The sequence below is a fragment of the Anomaloglossus baeobatrachus genome, chromosome 5, assembly GCF_048569485.1.
Source record: "Anomaloglossus baeobatrachus isolate aAnoBae1 chromosome 5, aAnoBae1.hap1, whole genome shotgun sequence".
Classification (NCBI taxonomy): Eukaryota; Metazoa; Chordata; class Amphibia; order Anura; family Aromobatidae; genus Anomaloglossus; species Anomaloglossus baeobatrachus.
In genome coordinates, this window is record NC_134357.1 from 272753952 (window position 1) to 272779851 (window position 25900).

Consider the following 25900-nt stretch of genomic DNA (forward strand, 5'->3'; position numbering starts at 1 on the left):
CACAACCATGATAATGAGATAACCAGCGCTTCATGCTTGAAAAAGTCTACATCCCTTCGAGCCATGGACTCCGCTCTACGTCCATTGGTGCAATAGTCTTTAGTCCACAGCCAGCTCCTCACCATGAGAAATTGCTATTCTGTGGATATAATTCTCAGGATATTGTTTTTACTTTTCTTCCGGGTAAAATCTCACCCACATTTCAATCATGTATATGGCTTCTGCACTGTATGAATTTTGTGATGTTCAGCTAAACCTGCTTTCTGGGTAAAACATTTGAAGCAAATGGCTTCAATCCTGTGTGACTTCTCTGATCCATAAAAAGTCCTGATCTTTTGGCAAAGCATTTTCCATATTCTAAACAGAATAACGGCTTCTCTCCTGTGTGGATTCTCTGATGTTCAACAAGACTGGACTTCTGGGTAAAACATCTCCCACATTCTAAACATGAAAATGGCTTCTCTCCTGTGTGGATTCTCTGATGTTCTACAAGAGCAGATTTACAAATAAAACGTTTCCGACATTCCGAACATGAAAAAGGTCACTCTCCAGTGTGGATTTTCCAATGTTTAACCAGATCTGATTTGGTGATGAAACATTTTCCACATTCTGACCATGAAAAGGGTCTCTCCCCAGTGTGAAATCTTTGATGTTGGATAAGAGATGATTTCTGAGTAAAACATTTCCCACATTCTTCACATGAAAATGGCTTTTCTCCAGTGTGAATTCTCTGATGTTGCAAAAGATCTGATTTGCGGCCAAAATATTTCCCACATTCTGGACATATAAATGGCCTCTCTGCATTGTGTATTCTCTAATGTTGAATCGGATTTGCATTCCGGGAGAACGTTTTCCCACATAGTAAACATGAAAATCCCTCATGAATCTTTATATGACTACAAAGACTACTGTTCTGAGTAAGACATATACTACACTCAGAAGATGAAAGTTTACTGATATCTGTGTGCATCCTCTGATAATTCACACTTGGTGCTTTCTCTAAAAACTTTTTCCAAACTCAAGTCTAGGAAATAATTCACATCTTCTACTATACATTTGATCTGTAATCATGTTTGATCTATGAGAAGGATGCTCTTGGTTAGGAGAAAGGTCTTTGTTAGAAGGATGAGACAAAATGTCTTCTGGATAAATCATTTGTGAAAGAGTATTTTTTACAGTAGAATATTGTGTGAAATTGTTGACTTCAATGTCATTATCTGGAATACTGGAGACATTTTTCTTCAAATCTTTGCTGTAGTCACCTGCTGGGATTAAAATAATGGTTTAATTTATTTCCTGTTTACATAGAAGTGACAAAAAAAGAAAATATAATCTCTAGCAAAAAAAATGGGATCGACAAGCTATGTCAATGAAAAAAGGGAGAAAGAAAAAGGAGGCACTGATTTCGCAATATAGGAAGGTAATGGGGGGGGGGGGGATGGTGTGTGTGTGTGTTGGGGGGAGACTATTTAAAGGGAACCTGTTACCAGGTTATTGCTCTCCTATCTGAGAGCTGCATAATATGAGGCAGTGACACTGAGGTGTATCTGGTGAGTTTTTACCTGAGTATTTAGAATCCAAAACCAGTAGTGGGTGATAAATGCAGAAGTGGTGCCCATTTTCCTCTGATTGTTCCACTCCTGGCTTTGGCTACAGATAATGAGGTAAAAACCTCACCAAATCAAATATTCAAACTCAATAGCAGCTGGCCTAATTCCTACAATCACAAACTTCCTGTCATTTTCATAAGATCACTGTTTTATCTGTTACAGATCTGTCAGTTCTCTGAATGTTGAGTTCTCTATAACCCCCCACTGCCTTCACCAATTGGCAGCTTTCTGCCCAAGTACAGTGTACACAGAAAGCTGCCAATCATTGGTGGGGGTTATAGGCAGGTCATGAATATTGAGGATTACCTAGGAACACTTTTACCAGTGCTCTAGTGATAATTTCTTGCTGATAAAACAATGTTATGAGTGCTGCACTAAGCAGCCTAGTAAATGACATCACTGGAATTAGGGTTTATGTCTGCTTTCAGATTAGGTAACAAAAACCTGGTGACAGATTCCTTTAAACGTGTATGTCCCAGAACTCTGGATTAAAATATCTTAATTCTCAATATGATCAGTGTGACGACCTGGACTCTGTCAATGCTTAGCAAGGGTTACATTTCTTAAAATCCAGCCAGACATGAAGATAGTTTGTTTATAGATGGGGGATAAGCCCTCATTGTTTCTACAAGACTCTTGTTGACTCATGTAATTGTTTTCGCCACTGAAGGCCAGACACCCAGATAACTCAATTATGCAAACTTGCCATTGTATTACTAAGGGTACCTTCACACTTAGCGATGCAGCAGCGATCCGACCAGCGATCTGACCTGGTCAGGATCGCTGCTGCATCGCTACATGGTCGCTGGTGAGCTGTCAAACAGGCAGATCTCACCAGCGACCAGTGAACAGCCCCCAGCCAGCAGCGACGTGCAAGCGACGCTGCGCTTGCACGGAGCCGCCGTCTGGAAGCTGCGGAGACTGGTAACTAAGGTAAACATCGGGTATGGTTACCCGATGTTTACATTAGGTACCAGCGCACACCGCTTAGCTGTGTGTGCAGGGAGCAGGGAGCCGCGCACACTGAGTGCTGGCTCCTTGCTCTCCTAGCTACAGTACACATCGGGTTAATTAACCCGATGTGTACAGCCAGGGCTGTATTTTGCCTTCATGCTGCCCTAGGCACTTTAAGTGGTCGCGCCCCTTAGTGACAACGTAAAACTGAGTTTTCGCACACGACATCTGTTTAAGGCAGATCTACTCTGTAGCACACTTTAAAAAGTATCAATGAGAAACGAACCCCCCCCCCCAATGGGAATCACCACAGGCACATCAAAACATAGCATGAGTATAAAATATTCCCACCACACCGTCCCCACTTATATACTGTGACTGTGACACTGCCCCTAATAAACTAAAACACCACACTGCCCTCCCTTATAAACTACTGTATATGCACCACACCTTCCTCGATTATGAAATATGATCTGTACACTGTGAGGAGGGAGCAGCATGATGTGAGGACAATGTCCCATGCATGCTGCCCCCTCCTCACAATGTCCCATGCATGCTGCCCCCTCCTCACAATGTCCCATGCATGCTGCCCCCTCCTCACAATGTCCCATGCATGCTGCTCTCTTCTCACAATGTCCCATGCATGCTGCCCCCTCTTCACAATGTCCCATGCATGCTGCCCCCTCTTCACAATGTCCCATGCATGCTGCTCCCTCCTCACAATGTCCCATGCATGCTGCCCCTCCTCACAATGTCCCATGCATGCTGCTCCCTCCTCACAATATCCCATGAATGCTGCTCCCTCCTCACAATGTCTCATGCATGCTGCTCCCTCCTCACAATGTCTCATGTATGCTGCTCCCGCCTCACAATGTCCCATGCATGCTGCTCCCTCAGCACAATGTCTCATGCTTGATGCTCCCTCCTCACAGTGTCCCATGCATGCTGCTCTCTTCTCACAATGTCCCATGCATGCTGCTCCCTCCTCACAATGTCCCATGCATGCTGCGCCCTCTTCACAATGTCCCATGCATGCTGCTCCCTCCTCACAATGTCCCATGCATGCTGCCCCCTCTTCACAATGTCCCATGCATGCTGCCCCCTCCTCACAATGTCCCATGCATGCTGCCCCCTCCTCACAATGTCCCATGCATGCTGCTCTCTTCTCACAATGTCCCATGCATGCTGCCCCCTCTTCACAATGTCCCATGCATGCTGCTCCCTCCTCACAATGTCCCATGCATGCTGCCCCTCCTCACAATGTCCCATGCATGCTGCTCCCTCCTCACAATATCCCATGAATGCTGCTCCCTCCTCACAATGTCTCATGTATGCTGCTCCCGCCTCACAATGTCCCATGCATGCTGCTCCCTCAGCACAATGTCTCATGCTTGATGCTCCCTCCTCACAGTGTCCCATGCATGCTGCTCCCTCCTCACAATGTCCCATGCATGCTGCCCCCTCCTCACAATGTCTCATGCATGCTGCCCCCTCCTCAGTGTCCCATGCATGCTGCCCCCTCCTCACAATGTCCCATGCATGCTGCCCCCTCCTCACAATGTCCCATGCATGCTGCCCCCTCCTCACAATGTCCCATGCATGCTGCTCTCTTCTCACAATGTCCCATGCATGCTGCCCCCTCTTCACAATGTCCCATGCATGCTGCTCCCTCCTCACAATGTCCCATGCATGCTGCCCCTCCTCACAATGTCCCATGCATGCTGCTCCCTCCTCACAATATCCCATGAATGCTGCTCCCTCCTCACAATGTCTCATGCATGCTGCTCCCTCCTCACAATGTCTCATGTATGCTGCTCCCGCCTCACAATGTCCCATGCATGCTGCTCCCTCAGCACAATGTCTCATGCTTGATGCTCCCTCCTCAGTGTCCCATGCATGCTGCTCTCTTCTCACAATGTCCCATGCATGCTGCTCCCTCCTCACAATGTCCCATGCATGCTGCGCCCTCTTCACAATGTCCCATGCATGCTGCTCCCTCCTCACAATGTCCCATGCATGCTGCCCCCTCCTCACAATGTCCCATGCATGCTGCTCTCTTCTCACAATGTCCCATGCATGCTGCCCCCTCTTCACAATGTCCCATGCATGCTGCTCCCTCCTCACAATGTCCCATGCATGCTGCCCCTCCTCACAATGTCCCATGCATGCTGCTCCCTCCTCACAATATCCCATGAATGCTGCTCCCTCCTCACAATGTCTCATGCATGCTGCTCCCTCCTCACAATGTCTCATGTATGCTGCTCCCGCCTCACAATGTCCCATGCATGCTGCTCCCTCAGCACAATGTCTCATGCTTGATGCTCCCTCCTCACAGTGTCCCATGCATGCTGCTCCCTCCTCACAATGTCCCATGCATGCTGCCCCCTTCTCACAATGTCTCATGCATGCTGCCCCCTCCTCAGTGTCCCATGCATGCTGCCCCCTTCTCACAATGTCCCATGCATGCTGCCCCCTCCTCACAATGTCTCATGCATGCTGCCCCCTCCTCAGTGTCCCATGCATGCTGCCCCCTTCTCACAATGTCCCATGCATGCTGTCCCTCTCCATGAGCTCCTAATGCTGCCTTCCTCTTTTCCATAATGAGACCTTCATGTTGCCCCACTCATGCTAAGACCACCACACTAACGCTTATGCTGAGACCCCCCCACACACACACTACCCCACTCTTGATATTGACTCCCCTACATTGCTCCACTCCATACTGATCCCACACATGCTGCCCCTTCTTCACAATGAGCTCCCAATGCTGCCCCCTCTTATTCTGAGTCCTTACACTCCCCCCACCCAATCGATTTTGTCATTGCCCTATCCCTCATCCCTTGTCCTCTGTCTCTAGCATTAGCCCCTCTCTCCCACTCCCCCAGCATCAGCCTCTCTCCCCCAGCATCAGCCTCTATCTTCCCTCAGCATCAGCCTCTCTCCCCCAGTCTCAGCCTTTGCCTCCCTCCAGCCTCAGCCTGCCCCAGTCTCCGCCTCAGCCTCCCTCCAACCTCCCTCCAGTCTCAGCCTCAGCCTCCCTCAAGTCTCAGCCTCCCTCCAGTCTCAGCCTCAGCCTCCCTCCAGCCTCCCCCCAGTCTCAGCCTCAGCCTCCCTCCAGTCTCAGCCTCAGCCTCCCTCCAGCCTCCCCCCAGTCTCAGCCTCAGTCTCCCTCCAGCCTCCCCCCAGTCTCAGCCTCCCTCCAGTCTCAGCTTCTGCCTCCCTCCAGCCTCCCCCCAGTCTCAGCCTCCCTCCAGCCTCCCCCCAGTCTCAGCCTCCCTCCAGCCTCCCTCCAGTCTCAGCCTCCCTCCAGCCTCACCCCAGTCTCAGCCTCCCTCCAGCCTCACCCCAGTCTCAGCCTCCTTCCAGCCTCCCCCCAGTCCCAGCCTCTGCCTCCCTCCAGCCTCCCCCAAGTCTCAGCCTCTGCCTCCCTCCAGCCTCCCCCCAGTCTCTGCCTCTGCCTCCCTCCAGCCTCCCCCCAGTCTCTGCCTCTGCCTCCCTCCAGCCTCCCCACAGTCTCTGCCTCCCTCCAGCCACCCCCCAGTCTCTGCCTCTGCCTCCCTCCAGCCTCCCCCCAGTCTCTGCCTCTGCCTCCCTCCAGCCTCCCCCCAGTCTCTGCCTCTGCCTCCCTCCAGCCTCCCCCCAGTCTCTGCCTCACTCCAGCCTCCCCCCAGTCTCTGCCTCTGCCTCCCTCCAGCCTCCCCCCAGTCTCTGCCTCTGCCTCCCTCCAGCCTCCCCCCAGTCTCTGCCTCTGCCTCCCTCCAGCCTCCCCCCAGTCTCTGCCTCTGCCTCCCTCCAGCCTCCCCCCAGTCTCTGCCTCTGCCTCCCTCCAGCCTCCCACCAGTCTATGCCTCTGCCTCCCTCCAGCCTCCCCACAGTCTCTGCCTCTGCCTCCCTCCAGCCACCCCCGTCTCTGCCTCTGCCTCCCTCCAGCCTCCCCCCAGTCTCAGCCTCTGCCTCTCTCCAGCCTCCCCCCAGTCTCTGCCTCTGCCTCCCTCCAGCCTCCCCCCAGTCTCAGCCTCTGCCTCCCTCCAGCCTCCCTCCAGTCTCTGCCTCTGCCTCCCTCCAGCCTCCCCCCAGTCTCTGCCTCTGCCTCCCTCCAGCCTCCCCACAGTCTCTGCCTCTGCCTCCCTCCAGCCACCCCCCAGTCTCTGCCTCTGCCTCCCTCCAGCCTCCCCCCAGTCTCAGCCTCTGCCTCTCTCCAGCCTCCCCCCAGTCTCTGCCTCTGCCTCCCTCCAGCCTCCCCCCAGTCTCTGCCTCTGCCTCCCTCCAGCCTCCCCACAGTCTCTGCCTCCCTCCAGACACCCCCGTCTCTGCCTCTGCCTCCCTCCAGCCTCCCCCCAGTCTCAGCCTCTGCCTCTCTCCAGCCTCCCCCCAGTCTCTGCCTCTGCCTCCCTCCAGCCTCCCCCCAGTCTCAGCCTCTGCCTCCCTCCAGCCTCCCTCCAGTCTCTGCCTCTGCCTCCCTCCAGCCTCCCCACAGTCTCTGCCTCTGCCTCCCTCCAGCCACCCCCCAGTCTCTGCCTCTGCCTCCCTCCAGCCTCCCCCCAGTCTCAGCCTCTGCCTCTCTCCAGCCTCCCCCCAGTCTCTGCCTCTGCCTCCCTCCAGCCTCTCCCCAGTCTCTGCCTCTGCCTCCCTCCAGCCTCTCCCCAGTCTCTGCCTCTGCCTCCCTCCAGCCTCTCCCCAGTCTCTGCCTCTGTCTCCCTCCAGCCTCCCCCCAGTCTCAGCCTCTGCCTCCCTCCAGCCTCCCCCCAGTCTCAGCCTCTGCCTCCCTCCAGCCTCCCCCCAGTCTCTGCCTCTGCCTCCCTCCAGCCTCCCCCCAGTCTCTGCCTCTGCCTCCCTCCAGCCTCCCTCCAGTCTCTGCCTCCCTCCATTCTCCCTACAGTCTCTGCCTCTGCCTCCCTCCAGCCTCCCCCCAGTCTCAGCCTCTGCCTCCCTCCAGTCTCAGCCTCTGCCTCCCTCCAACCTCCCCCCAGTCTCAGCCTCTGCCTCTCTCCAGTCTCAGCCTCTGCCTCCCTCCAGCCTCCCTCCAGTCTCAGCCTCTGCCTCCCTCCAGTCTCTGCCTCTGCCTCCCTCCAGCCTCCCCCCAGTCTCTGCCTCTGCCTCCCTCCAGCCTCCCCCCAGTCTCTGCCTCTGCCTCCCTCCAGCCTCCCCCCAGTCTCTGCCTCCCTCCAGCCTCCCCCCAGTCTCTGCCTCTGCCTCCCTCCAGCCTCCCCACAGTCTCTGCCTCTGCCTCCCTCCAGCCTCCCCCCAGTCTCAGCCTCTGCCTCCCTCCAGCCTCCCCCCAGTCTCAGCCTCTGCCTCCCTCCAGCCTCCCCCCAGTCTCAGCCTCTGCCTCCCTCCAGCCTCCCCCCAGTCTCAGCCTCTGCCTCTCTCCAGCCTCCCCCCAGTCTCAGCCTCTGCCTCCCTCCAGCCTCCCCCCAGTCTCAGCCTCTGCCTCCCTCCAGGATCCCCCCCAGTCTCTGCCTCTGCCTCCCTCCAGCCTCCCCCCAGTCTCTGCCTCTGCCTCCCTCCAGCCTCCCCCCAGTCTCTGCCTCTGCCTCCCTCCAGCCTCCCCCAGTCTCAGCCTCTGCCTCCCTCCAGCCTCCCCACAGTCTCAGCCTCTGCCTCCCTCCAGTCTCAGCCTCTGCCTCCCTCCAGCCTCCCCCCAGTCTCAGTCTCAGCCTCTGCCTCCCTCCAGTCTCAGCCTCTGCCTCCCTCCAGCCTCCCCCCAGTCTCAGCCTCTGCCTCCCTCCAGCCTCCCCCCAGTCTCAGCTTCTGCCTCCCTCCAGCCTCCCCCCAGTCTCAGCCTCTGCCTCCCTCCAGTATCTGCCTTTGCCGCCTCCCCCCCCGCATGCGCAGATCTCCGGTCTGCATTAGAGACACTCCCACGCTCCTTATGAATCCACTTACCTGCTCCAGTGCCCGCCGCCATCTTCCTGGCTCACGTGAGTATCCTCTTCTGACACCGGATTCCATCACGGCGTCCTGCTGTGAGCTCTGCATGTGACGTCCACACAGCAGTGGACGCAGCACAGAGGAAGGAGCTGATTGGCGCGCGCCTGTGACCCCGGAAGTGCAGGCGCCGGCAGTTCCGGGGTCAATCAGCTCCCTGTGCTCGGCGGCCACAAAAAAAAATGTAAAAAAAAAAAAAAAAAAAAATTTTTTTTTTTTTTTTTTTTTTTTTCTGCCAGAAGGTGCCGCCCCTCACAATCTGCCGCCCTAGGCACCGGACCACGGGTGCCTAATGGTAAATACGGCCCTGTGTACAGCAGCTACATGTGCAGAGAGCCGGAGCCGGCAGCACAGGCAGTGTGAGAGCTGCAGAGGCTGGTAACTAAGGTAAATATCGGGTAACCACCTTGGTTACCCGATGTTTATCTTGGTTACACGCTTACCTCAGCTGTCAGACGCCGGCTCCTGCTCCCTGCTCGCTTCATTTGTCGCTCTCTCGCTGTCACACACAGCGATCTGTGTGTCACAGTGGAAGAGCGCCTTTGAAGAAAACGAACCAGGGCTGTGTGTAACGAGCAGCGATCTCGCAGCAGGGGCCAGATCGCTGCTCGTTGTCACACACAGCGAGATCGCTAATGAGGTCACTGCTGCGTCACAAAAAGCGTGACTCAGCAGCGATCTCGGCAGTGAGCTCGCTGTGTGTGAAGCACCCCTTAGTGAATTGCTAAATGTGATGTAACATACCTGTCTCACCCTTGTCTCTGGATATTTGAATATAGCTTGAAATCTAGCCAATAAGAGCCCAGTCTTTTCCACCAATCGTGAAGACCCCAATGGTCTGAATGGAGAGCTCAGGGGTATAAGAAGGAGGACTGTCCATTGCTCAAGGAGACTCTTGCTACATGCTTACCAATCTAGGACCTGCGGATCCAATTGGCAAGCAATAACCTGGATTATATCACTACATGGACTTCAGCATTGAATGCAAGGATTCGGCTGTGATACCAAGGACTACCTAAGGAAGAAACCCAGGTTGGGACAATTCAGTCACCTGGTACAGACTTTGCAGACCTCAGACAGCTTCCTAAATCTGGCGTTATTCCAGTCTCGGTGGGTGCCCGCCGAAAGCGGAGTGCTGCTGGATTGGAGTAAATAGCCCTGGAACCTCTGAGGCATGGACATTCTAAATCCCTGGTGAGCCAGCGGAAGGGTGAGACTCTGTTGCCGGTTACATTTGTGTGTTTTGCTGATTATGTGCTATGTGCCGTTAATATTTTGGGGATCCAATAAAGTCTTAATATTGTGATTCCCTCACCCTGTGTTGTCTGAGTAGTGTTCCGCCCACAGTTAAGGAGGTTGTGTGTTCAGTTGGGATGAGCCCTGAGCCACGCTGTCTTTCTAAAGGCGGCCGGGCCAGCGGACAAGAGCACCCACTGACCCCCATGTCTCCACAATCAGCCATAAGCAAATGGCGCAAACAGAAAAGTAACAAAGTAAAGGCTCCTGTGGCATAGACTATGTGACAGTCTGCATTAACCAATAAGCACTCTTTAATTTATTTTATGATTTCATAGATTGGACAGTTCTAAAAGTATTGTTACCAAATCTGAGTGTTATTTTATTATGGTTTTATTTTCAATGGGGCAAAAGGGGGGTGATTTGAACTTGTGTTTTTGTTTTGTTTTTTTTACATACTGTAGATTGACAGTGGGATTTAACTAGTTAACAGGGGTGGTGGATCTCTAATTCACCCACGCCTATTAGCTGCACATGTTGACTGTTGACTGATCAGAACAGCAGACAGGTGCGGGGAAAAATGCTGACCTATCTTGGCTTGACATCCAGACAATTGCGCATACGTACATGTGAACATGTCAGAGACATCCTAGCAGCAAGAGATGTTGCCGATCTGGACTCCCTGAAGACCATCCCTCAACATTTTAAAGTACATCATGACTTCAACCCATCCTCCCTTAAAGTACGGGGCATAGATAAACTCCATCTGGGTTCGATGGGCGGCAACCGTAAGCGGGTGTTGGCGCGCCTTGAATGCAGATGGATAGTCACGCTCGGTACCATGTCACCCGGCGGGCTAAATGAAAAACTTTCTTTCGCCCCATTCCTCTGAGTCTTCCAGATTCGACTTTTGGTTGGGATCCATGTTTATTGAACATAGTTCAGTTGTTGCCTCGGTATCGTTTTATTAATTATTGGTGTATGTGTTTTTTTCTTTTTAAAGTTTTCTTCCCTTTTTTTTTTCAGTTTCTTTGCACTAGGTCTATACAGGAATATTCATCTTTTATTGATGGACCTTTCAATTTGAATAAGCATTACATGGGACAGACTTGAGCATCATAATGTGGGAGGTTTATTAACCTATTGGATATAAAGACTATCCCGTTGGTATACTAATCAATGAGGACTTGCAGCCTATCTACGTGACACTATGGAGATTTTGTGTTCCATTTTATGCATCATATTGTGATTTTTGAAATATTTGTTTGGATAATTTGTTTTGTTTGTTTGCTAATTTTTGTTAACCCCTGTTATTCATGAAAGGGATACATTAGGATTATTATGAATCATGCATTTTTCCCTTTGTGTCATTCTAACTAGTAATGTAAAAATCTCTTATGTGTTATGTAGATGGGACATTTTATGTACTTCATGAACTATAATTCTTCTGTGACATGACAAACCTTAATGATGTATCTATTATAGTATGCATCTAGTATATTCGGGATGCAAAGTGTACTTTTTGGTCATCACCTCCTTATATTTTTTATGCACGCACTTTGCCCACTTGTTTGCCCTTAGTTAAAATGTCCAACGCAGCAGTGCGCATGCGCGGCGGCACTCCTAACATGTTCGTGTTGGCTGGCCTCCATACGGCGTGACGCAGGTAACCCGTGTAATCACACGGGAAGTGCCCACGTCACATCCGGGAGTGTCCGATGATGCGGACCTCTGCCGGAGTCCTGCCTCACCTGCGGACAATGGTAGCTGACGGCGGCCATTTGAGCGGGGTATTTAAACCTGGTATGAAGAATACACATCACACCACAGCCCCCCGAAGAAGGTATCGAAACGTGCATGTCGGGGCACGTTTTTCTTGGGCATTCTAAACCACCATGGGTGAATGAAAACTGCTCTAAAAGATCGTATCATAGTGTTTTCAATTCTCTGGAATAGTATACTATGTGGAAGTTCCTGTTTGGAAACACTGATTTAGCTGAGGCTTGCACTTCAGCGGGAAAAAAGGATGATTAAATAGACATATGAAATCTATGATTTGCATTTGTATATGGGATAAGTGTGGTTTTCCACTATTGTCTCACATCATATCAATCTAATTGCATTTGCATTATAGTTATCTATGAACCACTGAGTATGTGTATGCTGATGAATATTAAAACAACCGTTCATATTCTGCCATATGTGGTCTGCTGGCCCTCTGTAATTTGTCTTCAGGGACTCCCTGTAAAAACCTGATAATTATGATTTGATGAATTTGTATGTCATTTCTTGCTATACTACTATTTAATAAATGTTTTATATTTTTGCAAGGAGTTTGTATTTGACTTGTTTTTGATGTTTTTGGTCATTATAAGACCAGGACTACGTTTCCCCTCAGTTCTCTCACTATAAATACTTCATTTTAGGGTGTAGTCCATTTACATATCTTTCATATGGTTCCATTTTCTGTCCTAATTTGCGTAACTCATGCATTAACCAATAAGCACTCTTTCATTTATTTTATGATTTCATAGATTGGACAGTTCTAAATGTAGTGATACCAAATATAAGTTTTTTTTAATATGATTTTATTTTCAATGGGGCAAAAGGGGGGTGATGTGAACTTGTGGTTTGTTTGGTTTTTTTACATACTGTAGATTGACAGTGGGCTTTAACTAGCTAACAGGGGTGGATGGATCTCTGATTCACCCATGCCTATTAGCTGCACATGTTGACTGATCAGAACAGCCGACATGTGCAGGGGAAATGCTGTCTTGTTGAGAGAGCACACATTAAAGAGACAGACACGGGCTTGGACATACAGGTACATTCAAGGTAGTGAAGGGGTTTAACGACAGCCAATCGTCTACATGCAAACTGATCGACTTTCATTTAGGGGCCTATTTAAAAAAAGCCACCCACACTTCCATGTGCACAGAGCCGATCATCCTGTGTGCATAGTATTATCAGCAGCCCATCACTTGGTTACAAAGGATAATGTACTGCCTAGATCAATTATTTTTAAGTAAAGGTCTCAAAAGAAAAGTCTGCAGACACTATCTGACTTTCAAATTGTGACCATGTGTTGTGTGCATGCTATGACAATTCACCTATATTCCCTGTGCAGGTAGATGGTCACATTTATTATCTATATTATTTGCATACTTGCAGTTACGTGCTAACTACCGTATTTTTCGGACTATAAGACGCACTTTTTTTCCTCCAAATTTGGGAGGAAAGTGTGGGGTGTGTCTTATAGTCAGAGTGTCAAAGCGGGGTACCTGTGGGGTAGGGAGTTGTGGGGTGTCAGCACTATGCAGTGGGATCACAGGAGGCAGGGAGGGTCGCTGCTGCAGGAAGCCGGCAGCTGGAGAAACCACGTGTGCCCGCTGTTTAAAGTAAAGGAATATTCATTAGCTGCTCCCCGCCCACCTCTCTCTGCAGTCAGCGGGGGTGAGGAGCAGCAAATCAATACTTGTTTAATGTAAAGAGCGGACACATGTGGGAGCTCCAGACGCCGACTTCCTGCAGAGGCTGGAGAGACTGTGTCCGCTGTGAAGGAAGCAGGAGCAGGGTGCCGCTGCAGTCATGTCTGGCCTGGAGGAAGTGCAGATCACTGCAGTGTCTGGGCCAGAGCATGGCATACCATCACAGCACAGCACGCAGTCTGTGCTGAGTGCTCACATTGCTTTACTCCTGCCTCTGCACTAGAAACAAAGTCTTCCGTAACAGCAGGACCTGCAGTGATGTAATGAAGAGGGGTTGGCCAGAACAGCACAGTGCCCTGCCCATTTCATTACATCACTGCAGGTCCTCAAGATATGGGAGACTTTGTTTCTAGTGCCAGGACCAAACTGAAGCATGGTGAGCAGCACATCTGTAAAAGTAAGGCAATAAATAATATAGCATATAAAGGCATTACTGTACACCTGGATGTGGTTAGAATATATATATATATATATATATATATATATATATATATATATATATATATATATTATACATTATATACACACACACACACACACACACCAGATTGGAGGATCGCACATATAATGATTGGGAACATATATACCTGGAAGGTACTCAGAATGGGGGATATGTGTACAGAATTTGGAGATATTACCTCCATAACACTTTCAGCAGTAAAATAACATTGTGTCATGACCACATTTTTTTACTTCAATTTTTTTCTATTTTTTCCTCCTCTAAAATAAGGGTGCGTCTTATAGTCCGGTGCGTCTTATAGTCCGAAAAATATGGTAGTCTCATTCAGTTCCTATTTATTCTGTTCCATTGAATGAAACAGGATGAGACTAGTTGGCACACGACCGCAAGTACAGTGGCATGGAAAAGTTTGCGCACCTCTGGTCAAAATTCCTAGGAACACTCGTTGCCATTAATCAGGCAGTGTAAAACCACGGTAAAATGTATTTAATATCACAGTCAATATCTGATAACATAATTATGTTCGAAAAAATAATATTTGACTAATGCTGCACAAAATTACACTTGGAGGGTTCATAAAGAACTGTAATAGACATTTGAGGACAGCATTTTCAGCATTTAGTGATTTTTACTCACCCGAAATGACTACATTAATTTCCTCCTCCTTAATCTGCTGATCGGTACTTAGACAAGCTTGTTCTTCCTCGTCTGAAGCATCGTTTTTAATAGGAGTCAGATCTTCATTCTGCACAAAAACGGATGGTTATATACAGACATTTTTAATTTAATTACTGTAACTGACTTATATGTAAAAGAATGTCTCTCCTCTACCTGACAATCCTGTGGATTATTCTCATCTTCTACTGCACAATCCTGGGAATACGGAGGACTGGGACATCTCTCTGGTGGATTTCCCATACTTGAGTCATCTGTAGGAGACACACAGTGACCAAATGCCCACAAATTTATTAATATTTTACCAAATTTGCAGTTACATGAAATAAATGGCAAAATTGCATATTTCTTTGGACCTTTAACCGCACTTGTCACTTTACAAATGTGGACATGGTATTTAGAGTGATCATTGCACACATTTTTTTGGGTGTAAGTCTTTACCTGCTCATAGCAAACAAAATAATGTTCTGCCTGTAAGAGGTGACAATATGCCTGCATCTGTTAACCCCTTCACGACCGGCCGATTTTTCGCCATTCTTCTTCTGAGACACATAACTTTTTTATTTTTCAGTCAATATGGTCATGTGAGGGCTCATTTTTTTTCGGCGTGAGCTGTACTTTTAAATTAAACCATAAGTTTTACCATATAGTGTACTGGAAGACGGAATTTTTTTTTTCCAAATGCAGAAAAATTGCAAAAAAAGTGCGACAGAACTATTGTTTTTGAGATATTTTATTCACTGTGTTCACTATATGGTAACACTGATGTGTCGGTGTTATGCCTCAGGTCAGTGCGAGTTCGTAGACACCAAACATGTATAGGTTTACTTTTATATAAGGGGTTAAAAAAAATCGGAAGTTTGTCCGAATAAGTGGCGCACGTTTTACGCCATATTCCGTGACCCGTAGCGTTCTCATTTTTCGGGATCTATGGCTCAGTGACTGCTTACTTTTTGCGTCTCAAGCTGATGTTTTTAACAGTACCATGTTTGCACAGATGCTACGTTTTGATCGCCTGTTATTGAATTTTGCGCAAAAAGTTGTGTTGACAAAAAAAACAACGTAATTTTGGCGTTTGGAATTTTTTTTGCCGCTACGCCGTTTACTGATCAGATTAATGGATTTTATATTTTGATAGATCGGGCATTTCTGAACGCAGCGATTCTAAATGTGTATATATATATTTTTTTTTTATAACCCTTTAATTTTCAATGGGGCGAAAGGGGGGTGATTTGAACTTTTAGGGTTTTTTTTTAACTTTTTTTTTATTTTACTAGTCCCCCTAGGGGGCTATAGCGATCAGTAATCCAATCGCTCTGCCCTATCTGCTGATCACAGCTACACAGCTGTAAACAGCAGATACGCTCACTTTCTGATTCACTGAGCTCCGGGCCGAGTGAAACTGAAAGTGACTCATGATAGCTATAGGCGTCACCACATGACCCTGTGCTACCATGGCAACCACCGAAAGTCATGTGATTACGTAACGTGACTTCCGGTATCGGGCGGTAAATAAAAGTTTACCGCCGATGCAGTTTAAATGGCGCAAATGGCACATATTGACAGCGCCATCTAAGGGGTTAAACGGCACGAGCAGATAACGATTCTGCTCATGCCTAGCAGGCACACATCTCAGCTGTGAAAGTCAGCTGAGATGTGCGCCGATTGCTGAATGCTGCCGGCATCAGACCGCGAGCAGTAATACTATGACCGCTAGGATGTAATATTACTGCCCGTGGTCGTTAAGGGGTTAAAGGGAACCTGTCACCAGATTTGGGGTCTTTAAGCTGCGGCCACCACCAGTGGGCTCTTGTATACTGCATTCTAACATGCTGTATATAAGAGCCCAGGCCGCTGTGTAGAATGTAAAAATCACTTTAAAATACTCACCTAAGGGGCGGTGCAGACTGGTCAAAGAGGTGGCACCATTCTCAGTGAACGGCGCCTCCTCTTTCGGCCCTTTGTTCTCCTTCTTCTGAAGCCGGGGTGCATGACGCGTCCTACGTCATACACACTCGCCGGCATTGAGGCATTTTGATCTGCCTTGCTCAGGGCAGATCAAAGTATTGTAGTGCACCTGCGCAGGACCTCAATGCCGGCCTGTGTGCATGATGTAGGACGCGTCATGCACCCCGGCTTCAGAAGAAGGACAAAGATGGCCGAAAGAGGACGTGTCGCTCACGGAGAACAGCGCCAGCCATTTGACCAGTATGAACCGGAGCGACCTCCTATGTGAGTATTATAAAGTGATTTTTACATTGTACACAGCGGCCTGGGCTCTTATACAAGCATTCTATATGCATGCTGTATATAAGAGCCCACTGGTGGTGGCCGCAGCTTATAGTCGCCAAATCTGGTGACAGGTTCCCTTTACACAATGTATTGCAAATATAAAAATGGCTATTTTTTGAGTCTATACATTATGTTAAACTAGAACATATTGATTAGTCAGACAGACGAAGTGTACATGGTTACAAAATCTTGTATATACTTAAGGATTTCTGTGTGTTTGTCTTGAATATACAGACAAACAATATATCCATTTACCTAGCTCAAATACCTGATGTGTATTCTTGGGAGACTTGAATGCTGTGGGTTTATTACCCCATTGTCTGATGTGTGGTGTATCTCTGGTTCATCTATGCCCAATGACTGGCCATCAAAGGGCATGGATCAATAAGACTACAACACATTAACTTTAAGGCTTGTAATATTGTTCAAGCCTTTTTAAGATCAGCTGAGGTATAGCACAGACAGAAGCTCGTGTTTCCTGCACCGTGAGACGTCCGGTCAGTGATGTCCAGGAGTCTCTGTCTATGTCATGCTTCTCTGACTTCCAGACAGATGATGTCCAAAGCTCCTTGGTGATGTAAGTATATTTAACTGTACTTAACCTTTGTATGTTCAATATACAAAAGTGTACGCAATATCATATTTTTCCTTTAAGTTTGTATTTCATATTAACCTTTATAATAAAATTACTTATTTGCCTTCTTTAAAGCTGTATCTGAACCTTAGTGTTAAAAATATTAGCAAAACATTTGGCGTAGTCGGCAGGATATACGCAGAAGGCTTTGAGTATTTTTGTTAGTGTGATATTGCGTAAAATATGCCTCTTTTTAAGAAAAAAGTGGTTGTGAGTGAATGCATTGAGATTCCAGGTTGGGAACAGACTCCCTATGATATTTTGGCAACCAAGTGGTCGCATAGTGTTGGTTTGAGTGAACCATGGGACAAATGTTTGAAAAATGCTGAACCTGTTGATGTGGTTGAATGCTTGCAGAAAGTGAAAGTGGAGAAAGGTAAAGAATTGGGCGCTGTTGGTAGGCGTGGATGGATCCTGTTGTCTGCATATAGAAAACAGCATCAGGAAAAGATACGTATGGTAACAAAAGTTCAGGAATTAGAGAGGCAGTTGTGTGAGGTCCAGACTGCATTGGTTACAGCACAGTGTCAGAATAAGTGGTCAGTGGACAAATGTGATGGCTATCAGCATGATGCAGACAAGTCTGCTGTATGTATAGAGCAGTATAAATACAGAAAGAAGAGAGGGAAGGAGAATAGAAAGGAAGTAGCTTTGACCATAGCCAAAGCGGGGTCAGAGGGGAACTCAGATGAGTGGAATGGTGAGGTACAGAACTCAACTGGTTCTGAAAACGTTACCGACCCAGAACAGGAGGATGAACATGTCAGTGGGGAGAAGGAAATTGATCCTCATCTTAACCCAATAAGAGTTCATCCAATATACCATAGACAAGTTGTAGAAACAGCTAGAGGTAAACAGAACAGGAATATGGTAGAGGATTGCAGTCAGCTTCTTGATCGTTTTTCACAAAGGTCAAATGAACCTTTGATAACTTGGATAGTCAGATTATGGGAGATGGGGGCTCATGGAGTGCAGCTGGATGCTGTGGATGGCCCAAAGTTTGTTCAACTCAGCCATGAGCCTGTAGTGAAGGAAGCATTTTGTTCCTTGATAGTTCAGCGACCACATGTGGTGTGTAGTATGATGGATGTTGTGGCTATGGCATTGCAGCATAAATACCCATCTGAGGCGGACTGGCCGCCTAATGAAAAACCATGGTTTACATTGAAAGATTGTGCTCGGAGATTGAAGGAGGAGGCTATGAAAAATGCTATTTCAGCAAGTGCATATGACAATTACATGCAAGTTGTTGTAAGTGTTTCTATTAGAAATTGTATCATTAGAAATGCCCCTCCAGCTTATAAACATGTCATGATGGCATTAATGGTAAATCAGACTGGGAAACCCATCTCCAATACATTGGAGGCGATCCGACAGTTAGGGGGTCTGGGAGAATGGGGTCCCAAACAGAGAGATCAGCTTAATTTTGAAGAACAGTGTAACAACGTCAAAAGTAGTACAAATCGTAGATCCCGTGTTACCAGGAGAGATATGTTTATGGCCCTGATAAAGGATGGTGTTCCCTGGGATAAAATAGACGGGATTAGTACTGACGAGATGTGGAAATTGTATCAAAAGAGAAAATTGTATCAAAGGAGAAGACTCAATAAAAAGTCAGGGGTTTCACATAATAAAAAGGTTGCAGCAAAAGATTCTGAATCTCCACAGCGCAGGCGAAGCAGGACACGGGGAGAAAGAGGGCCCACTTTCTCATCGTCACCAGCAAAGCCTATACCACCAGGGGTGTTGGATCTTTATGCTGAAATCAAATGTTTGGTGCAGGAAATCAAAGCCCAACAGAAGAGGTTGTCATCATCTTCCACCAAGATGTCTCCATCTGAAATGGAAGATAGATGGGGGGAAATTGATAAGGGTAATATTGAGACCACAGAGGAGATTGAAAAAAATAAGGGTAATATTGAGACCACAGAGGAGATTGAAATTTATAAGGGTAATATTGAGACCACAGAGGAGATTGAAAAAGATAAGGGTAATATTGAGACCATAGAGGAGATTGCCGGTAATATTGAGACCACAGAGGAGATTGAAAAAGATAAGGGTAATATTGAGACCACAGAGGAGATTGCCACCAATACAGAATGTACAGAGATATGTAAAGAGAAAAGTAATATAAAAGCCATTCCTGCTCATAAACAATACAGAGCCGTCCAAATGTTCACAAAGGAGAGACTGGAAACCAGGAGGATCCCTGTGTTCAGTCTATTGGAAGGGCAATTATTTTTGCTATTGTTTGGTTGGTCTCATATTTAGATACCCATGCTGATAATTAATACAGCACAATATACCAATATGGTTGGGTAAATAGTGAACTTTTTAGGCTGTCAAGTTAGATGTGAATCTTTTAGCATATGGATAATGGACTGGATAAAATTGTGTTTTGTGCATTATTTGAGCTTGTATGCTAATCATGTTTGTGCTTTCTTTTTAGACTGGAGACCAGAGTTTTACATGTTATTAGAGCAATCAGGCTAAAACAATGAAACAAGTAATCATCCCATTGTGATGAATGGGTATTGTATTTACCTAATGGTTGTTGTTTGTTTTATGTGTATGTTCAATCAGGACCACAGTAGGCTTGTAAATGCCATCTCAGTATGATGGTCTCATGGTCCAAAGGTCAGATTTGGCATTCAACTGAACTCAGTTAATAAGAGAAGGGATAGATCAGGATTATTAATTAAGGTAATTCTAATGAATAGTGGAGACAGTGACATGTTAATCAGTTGATGGTACTGTCTATTTCTAAAATGTAGATAGAGGGAGGGCTCCTTCAGTTCTGCAGAGAAGATAAATGATTTGGATCTTCACATCCTATCAATGATTGTGCAAACATTTGGGTGAAACAATTGAGTGACAAAGGTCCTCCAGAACCTGTTGAAGTCATTGCTCGAGGAGCAGACAATGTGCTGACAGTTATGAAAACAAGAAAAGTGGGAATACATCCCAACTGACAGATGAGTAATATGTGTATTTTTGTCCCTTTAGATCAAACTCTGGAAATGTTGCATCATTGGCGCCACCATGGGCATGGATCTACTTCCGTCAGAAGCCAAGCAACCTTCAGACCGAAAACAGAGAGACCAACCATGGAAAATGTGGCCTTATTGAAAACCAAACAGAATCTATGGGTTTACCTGGCTCAGCTGATGAATACGAGCCATTTTTGTATAACAAAGACTACCAGTGATGACAATATATGAGAAACTTGTATCGAGGCGCTACTGACCCCTTTACATAAATGAAGACCTAGAAGAAGAAGATGTGACCCAAAACTTCATCTCCAATCTGTATTGTGCCTATATGAACTGCACTGGGGAACATTCTCTAACAGAAGAGATGATTGCCCTAAGGACTCAAAGGGTTACATGAGCTGATCTATCAGAGGACTTGTTAAAGCAAAATAGGCAGATGTCAACAATTAAAAATACAGAATAAGACAGGGCATAAACAGATTGCTATTATTTGTGTCTCTCATACAAATAAAAAATGCAAACGTATGAGGGCAGGAAATAATATGAGATTAACAATATAATGACTGTTTCATTATATACAAAAAATGTAAAATTGTTAACGAAATCATAGATACAAGGATTATCTATAATAATTGTAGGAACACTCACTGTAGCAGCATATGCAGCTAAAGCAATAGGACGATTCTCTTGTTTGGTGGCTAAATTTATCACAAGTAGAGATGGATTTATACTAGATTAATTACATTACACAAGATAATGGTAGATGGTGGGAATGTGTATTTTCTTAGTTACCTCATTATATATATTAGGAGTAATTTTTGCTATTGTGCATGCATTGCTTTGTGTTGTTGTATCATCCGCTAAAACTATGCCGTTAGGGTATGGGACATTGTATAAATAATCTATGGCTCAAAATAGCCAAGGGTGGAATGTATTGCAAATATAAAAATGGCTATTTTTTGAGTCTATACATTATGTTAAACTAGAACATATTGATTAGTCAGACAGACGAAGTGTACATGGTTACAAAATCTTGTATATACTTAAGGATTTCTGTGTGTTTGTCTTGAATATACAGACAAACAATATATCCATTTACCTAGCTCAAATACCTGATGTGTATTCTTGGGAGACTTGAATGCTGTGGGTTTATTACCCCATTGTCTGATGTGTGGTGTATCTCTGGTTCATCTATGCCCAATGACTGGCCATCAAAGGGCATGGATCAATAAGACTACAACACATTAACTTTAAGGCTTGTAATATTGTTCAAGCCTTTTTAAGATCAGCTGAGGTATAGCACAGACAGAAGCTCGTGTTTCCTGCACCGTGAGACGTCCGGTCAGTGATGTCCAGGAGTCTCTGTCTATGTCATGCTTCTCTGACTTCCAGACAGATGATGTCCAAAGCTCCTTGGTGATGTAAGTATATTTAACTGTACTTAACCTTTGTATGTTCAATATACAAAAGTGTACGCAATATCATATTTTTCCTTTAAGTTTGTATTTCATATTAACCTTTATAATAAAATTACTTATTTGCCTTCTTTAAAGCTGTATCTGAACCTTAGTGTTAAAAATATTAGCAAAACACACCTGTACCTAAAATGTCCTTTCTAAATATCTATTTCCTGCTGTTGTGCAAATGGAACAGATGACAGGTGAGCAGCAACTAGCAAGACGCCCCCTATAAAGGAGCAGTTCTGCAGGTGGTGACCACAGACCATTTCTCTGTTCTCATCCTTTTTGGCCATTGTTTTGGTTACTTTTGCATTTTGTCATTACTCTCACCCCTAGAGTAGCATGAGGTGGTGTCTACAACCCACAGAAGTTGCTTAGGTAATGCAGCTCACCCAGGATGGCACATCAATGCGAGCTGAGGCAAGATTAGCTGTATCTGTCAGGACAGTGTCCAGAGCATGGAGCAGATACCAGAAGACAGGGGTTGTACTCCAGGAGATGCAGAGGGGGCCATAGGAGGACAACAACCCAGCAGCAGGACCGCTACCTCCTCCTTTGTGCAAGGAGGAACAGGAGGAGCACTGCCAGAATCTACAAAATGACCTCCAGCAGGCCACTAATATCCATGTGTCTGTTCAATCTGTCAGAAATAGACTCCATGAGGGTGATATGAGGGTCCGATGTCCACAAATGGGTGTTGTGCTTACAGCCCAACACAGAGCAGGGCGATTGGCACTTGGCAGAGAACACCAAGACAGGCAGATTTGATATTGGTGCCCTGTGCTCTTCATGGATGAAAACTGGTTCACACTGAGCATGTGACACATAAGAGTCTGGAGACGCCTTGGAGAATGTACTGCTGCCTGCAACATCTTCCAGCATAGTTTGGCAGTGGGTCAGTAATGGTGTAGGGAAGCATTTCTTTGGAGGGCCGCACAGCCATGTGCTCGCCAGAGGTACATTGACTGCCATAAGGTACCAGGATGAGATCCTCAAACCTATTGTGAGACCATATGCAGTGGGCCTTGGGTTCCTTCTGATGCAAAAAAATGCTAATCCTCATGTGGTTCAAGTATCAGCAGTTCCTACATGATGAAGGCATTGATACTATGGACTGACCCACCTGTTCCCCAGATCTGAACCCAATCGAGCACATCTGGGACATCATGTCTCGTTCCATCCACCAACACAATGTTGCACCACAGACTGTCCAGGAGTTTACTGATGCACTAATCCAGGGCTGCGAGGAGATCCCTCTGGAGAACATCCTCCGCCTCATCAGGAGCATGCCCAGGCGTTGTATGGAGTTCATACATGCAAGTGAAGGCCACACACACACACTATTGAGCATTATTTCCTTGCCTTTAATCATTTCCACTTAAGTTGAATCTGCTGGTAATTTGATTTTCCCCTTTGATTTTGAGTACCATTTCAAATACAGATCTCCATGGGATATTAATTTTGACTTACATTGGCCATTTTAATATTTTATTGTGCTCAACATATTCCATGTAGTGAATAAAGATTTGCAACTGGAATATTTCATTCATTGGGATGTAGAATATGGTAAGTTAATGGTCCCTTTTATTTTTTTGAGCAGTGTATATATATATTATTATTTTTTTTTTAAATTTACTTCATGAAATGTTTTATTTGAGAGGTGCTGCTGTCACTCACCCTGCTTCTATCTCCACCCCTTGATGCCGTCTTGTGTCACAGTGAGAAGGTGTGGCGGCGGGGAAAGAAGCAGAACATTGGCGCTGTACTTCTCCCATAGCTGTCAGTACCGAGGAACCATGACATCTTCAGAGGGCCGCGATGAATTAAACTGTTGTAAGTAACTGAAGAGCTGCTCCCCAATGAAGTTGTGTTCCAGAAGGGGTAATAGGCGCTGCTGGAAAGAGAGTGCAGCACCAGCCTCCTGTAACATCCCTTTTGAGACATCTCTTAAAGAATCCATCATAGGAAGTAAAGTTAAAAAAAATAAATAAAACACAGTGATTATCTAGATAGGGAGAGGAGAAGAGTATTTTATAATAAAGCTAATTACAAAAGTGATTAAGGGGTAAAGATAGATATTTAGAAAATGCATTTTATATAGTGGACCACTTCTTTAACAAATATTGCAAATCTCGCCTACTACCCTCCAATTTACTATGCCAGCCTTAATAAATAGGGCCTGTTGTATATAACTGATGATCAAATCAAATAAAAATTACTCTCACCTTTAAATCAGTGTAAGTCACCTCCTACCTGCTAAAGGTGGGGGCTCATGGTTCTTCATTATGACATCCTTGTATAGATCGTTGTGTTCTTCTATATACTCCCACTCCTCCATGGAGAAATGGACAGTGACATCCTGACACCTTATAGGAACCTGACACACAATGATACATTCATCATCCAGACACATCGTCCCTTGTGTTACTGTATAATGTCCCAGTATTCCCAGCAGTCCTCACCTCTCCAGTCAGCAGCTCAATCATCTTGTTGGTGAGGTCTAGTATTTTCTGTTCATTGTATCCCTCAGGTACCAGGGGATGACTTGGAGGCTCCATTTGTTAAGGTGAACTCTTAACCAGAGATCACTAGTTGCCTACTGCCTGGCCGAATTGATATGGGCCAAGTGCATGCATAAAAGAATCCACACCAGACACAGTCGGATGTGTAATCTCTTCTTGGTCACAGTAGAAAAGGCACCAAAACAGACAGAGGAGACTCATGCGTCCTCTTGATATAGGCTAGGGGCGTACACAAGTTCAGATATGCCCATTTAGTGGGACAGTTCATGGGCTAGCGAATGGGGAGATCCGTGTTGCTGTTGATGGGCGGGTCTGACTCCAGTGGATGAAACCATGACGATGGGAGGGACGTCATCTGGTGCATCCATGCTGATGGTTTGGTCTGTGATGTCTTGTAGCTTGACCAGGGGTCTTCCCTTATATGGAGGTCTTCTTTCATCTGGACATTCCTTGCATTCCAAGCAAGGTGTGGATAACAGGAAATGGCAGCCATCTTTATATCTGTGTCATGTATATGATCTGAAACCTGAATTATGTAAGGCAAATCGATATATTTCCCACAATCCCTTGTCAAGAGGTTAAGTATTTAATCTTATGGCTCTCCTCAACACTCCCCCCTAAATACTTTATTAACCTTCTGACCCTACCATGGTCCTCTAACACATCAGCTCTAATGCTTTAACTGCAACCTTTTTTTCGTTTTGCTATCCACTATACAAGCAATGCTAAGCCTTTGCCCCCGCTGGTACAGACTGCTGATCAGAGAGTTGATCACATCCCGCACACACAGTTTACAGAGGCACAGGTAACTAGAACAGACTATTTAATGCTGAAGCGCTTACTCAGAATTTGAGATTAATCGATTAGAAAGAGTAAGGCAATTGTAAGAATAAGCTTCTTACTGTTATGGTGCAGCTTTTATCATTACTGTTTCTGAAAGACTGATTCTCAGTCAATATCCGAGTGCTGTCCGCGTCTTCAAGACTTTTCTACCCGAATACACCTGATTGTATCACAACACTAATGGATCTCTTCTTGTCTCGGGTCTATAATCTACCACCAGGAGGCCTTTAACAAGATTTCCCTTACACATGAATCCGATTACCTTCAGTAACACAAGTAGCACTTTTACGGCTTCAAATACCAACAAATAAAACAAGTGTATGTTATCCTTAAAAAGTCACTTAAACCCTTAAAATAATTGATTGGTTCAGGTCAGATAATGTTTTTTCCACCATGAGCCCTTATTTGTGTAATGTTCCTGTACCCATTGTTCCCTTATGGTTATTTCCCATGTATCATTCCCAATCTAGAAATTCTCCATAAGGTTCTATGTGAGATAGTCCAGCACTATGTGTGTTGTGACCCCCATTCTGCTGGTACGATGGACTCTTTACAGTGGTTGTTGTCTCCAGATGGGTTTTCCCTCAAGCTTCATGGAAGTCGCTGTGGTTCGGATAAGCTGGATCGGCCCATCTGATTCTGACTCAGGGATCATTCTGACTTGTCTTTTTAGGATCACCCAGTCTCCTTATATATCCAATTCATTCCTAAAGATTAAATATTCAAACTCTGTATTTTACATAGCTGTTTGTAGCTTAAATCAATATGATACAGCAAATTCAAGGACCAAACCCTAAAACAAATG

At 46.1% G+C, this 25900-nt stretch overlaps 1 pseudogene; it reads right to left on the reverse strand.

Annotated features, from left to right (window-relative positions):
* Nucleotides 1-206: 206 nt before the first annotated feature.
* On the reverse strand, nt 207-24288 carry LOC142312741 (uncharacterized; annotated as a pseudogene).
* Nucleotides 24289-25900: the final 1612 nt, after the last annotated feature.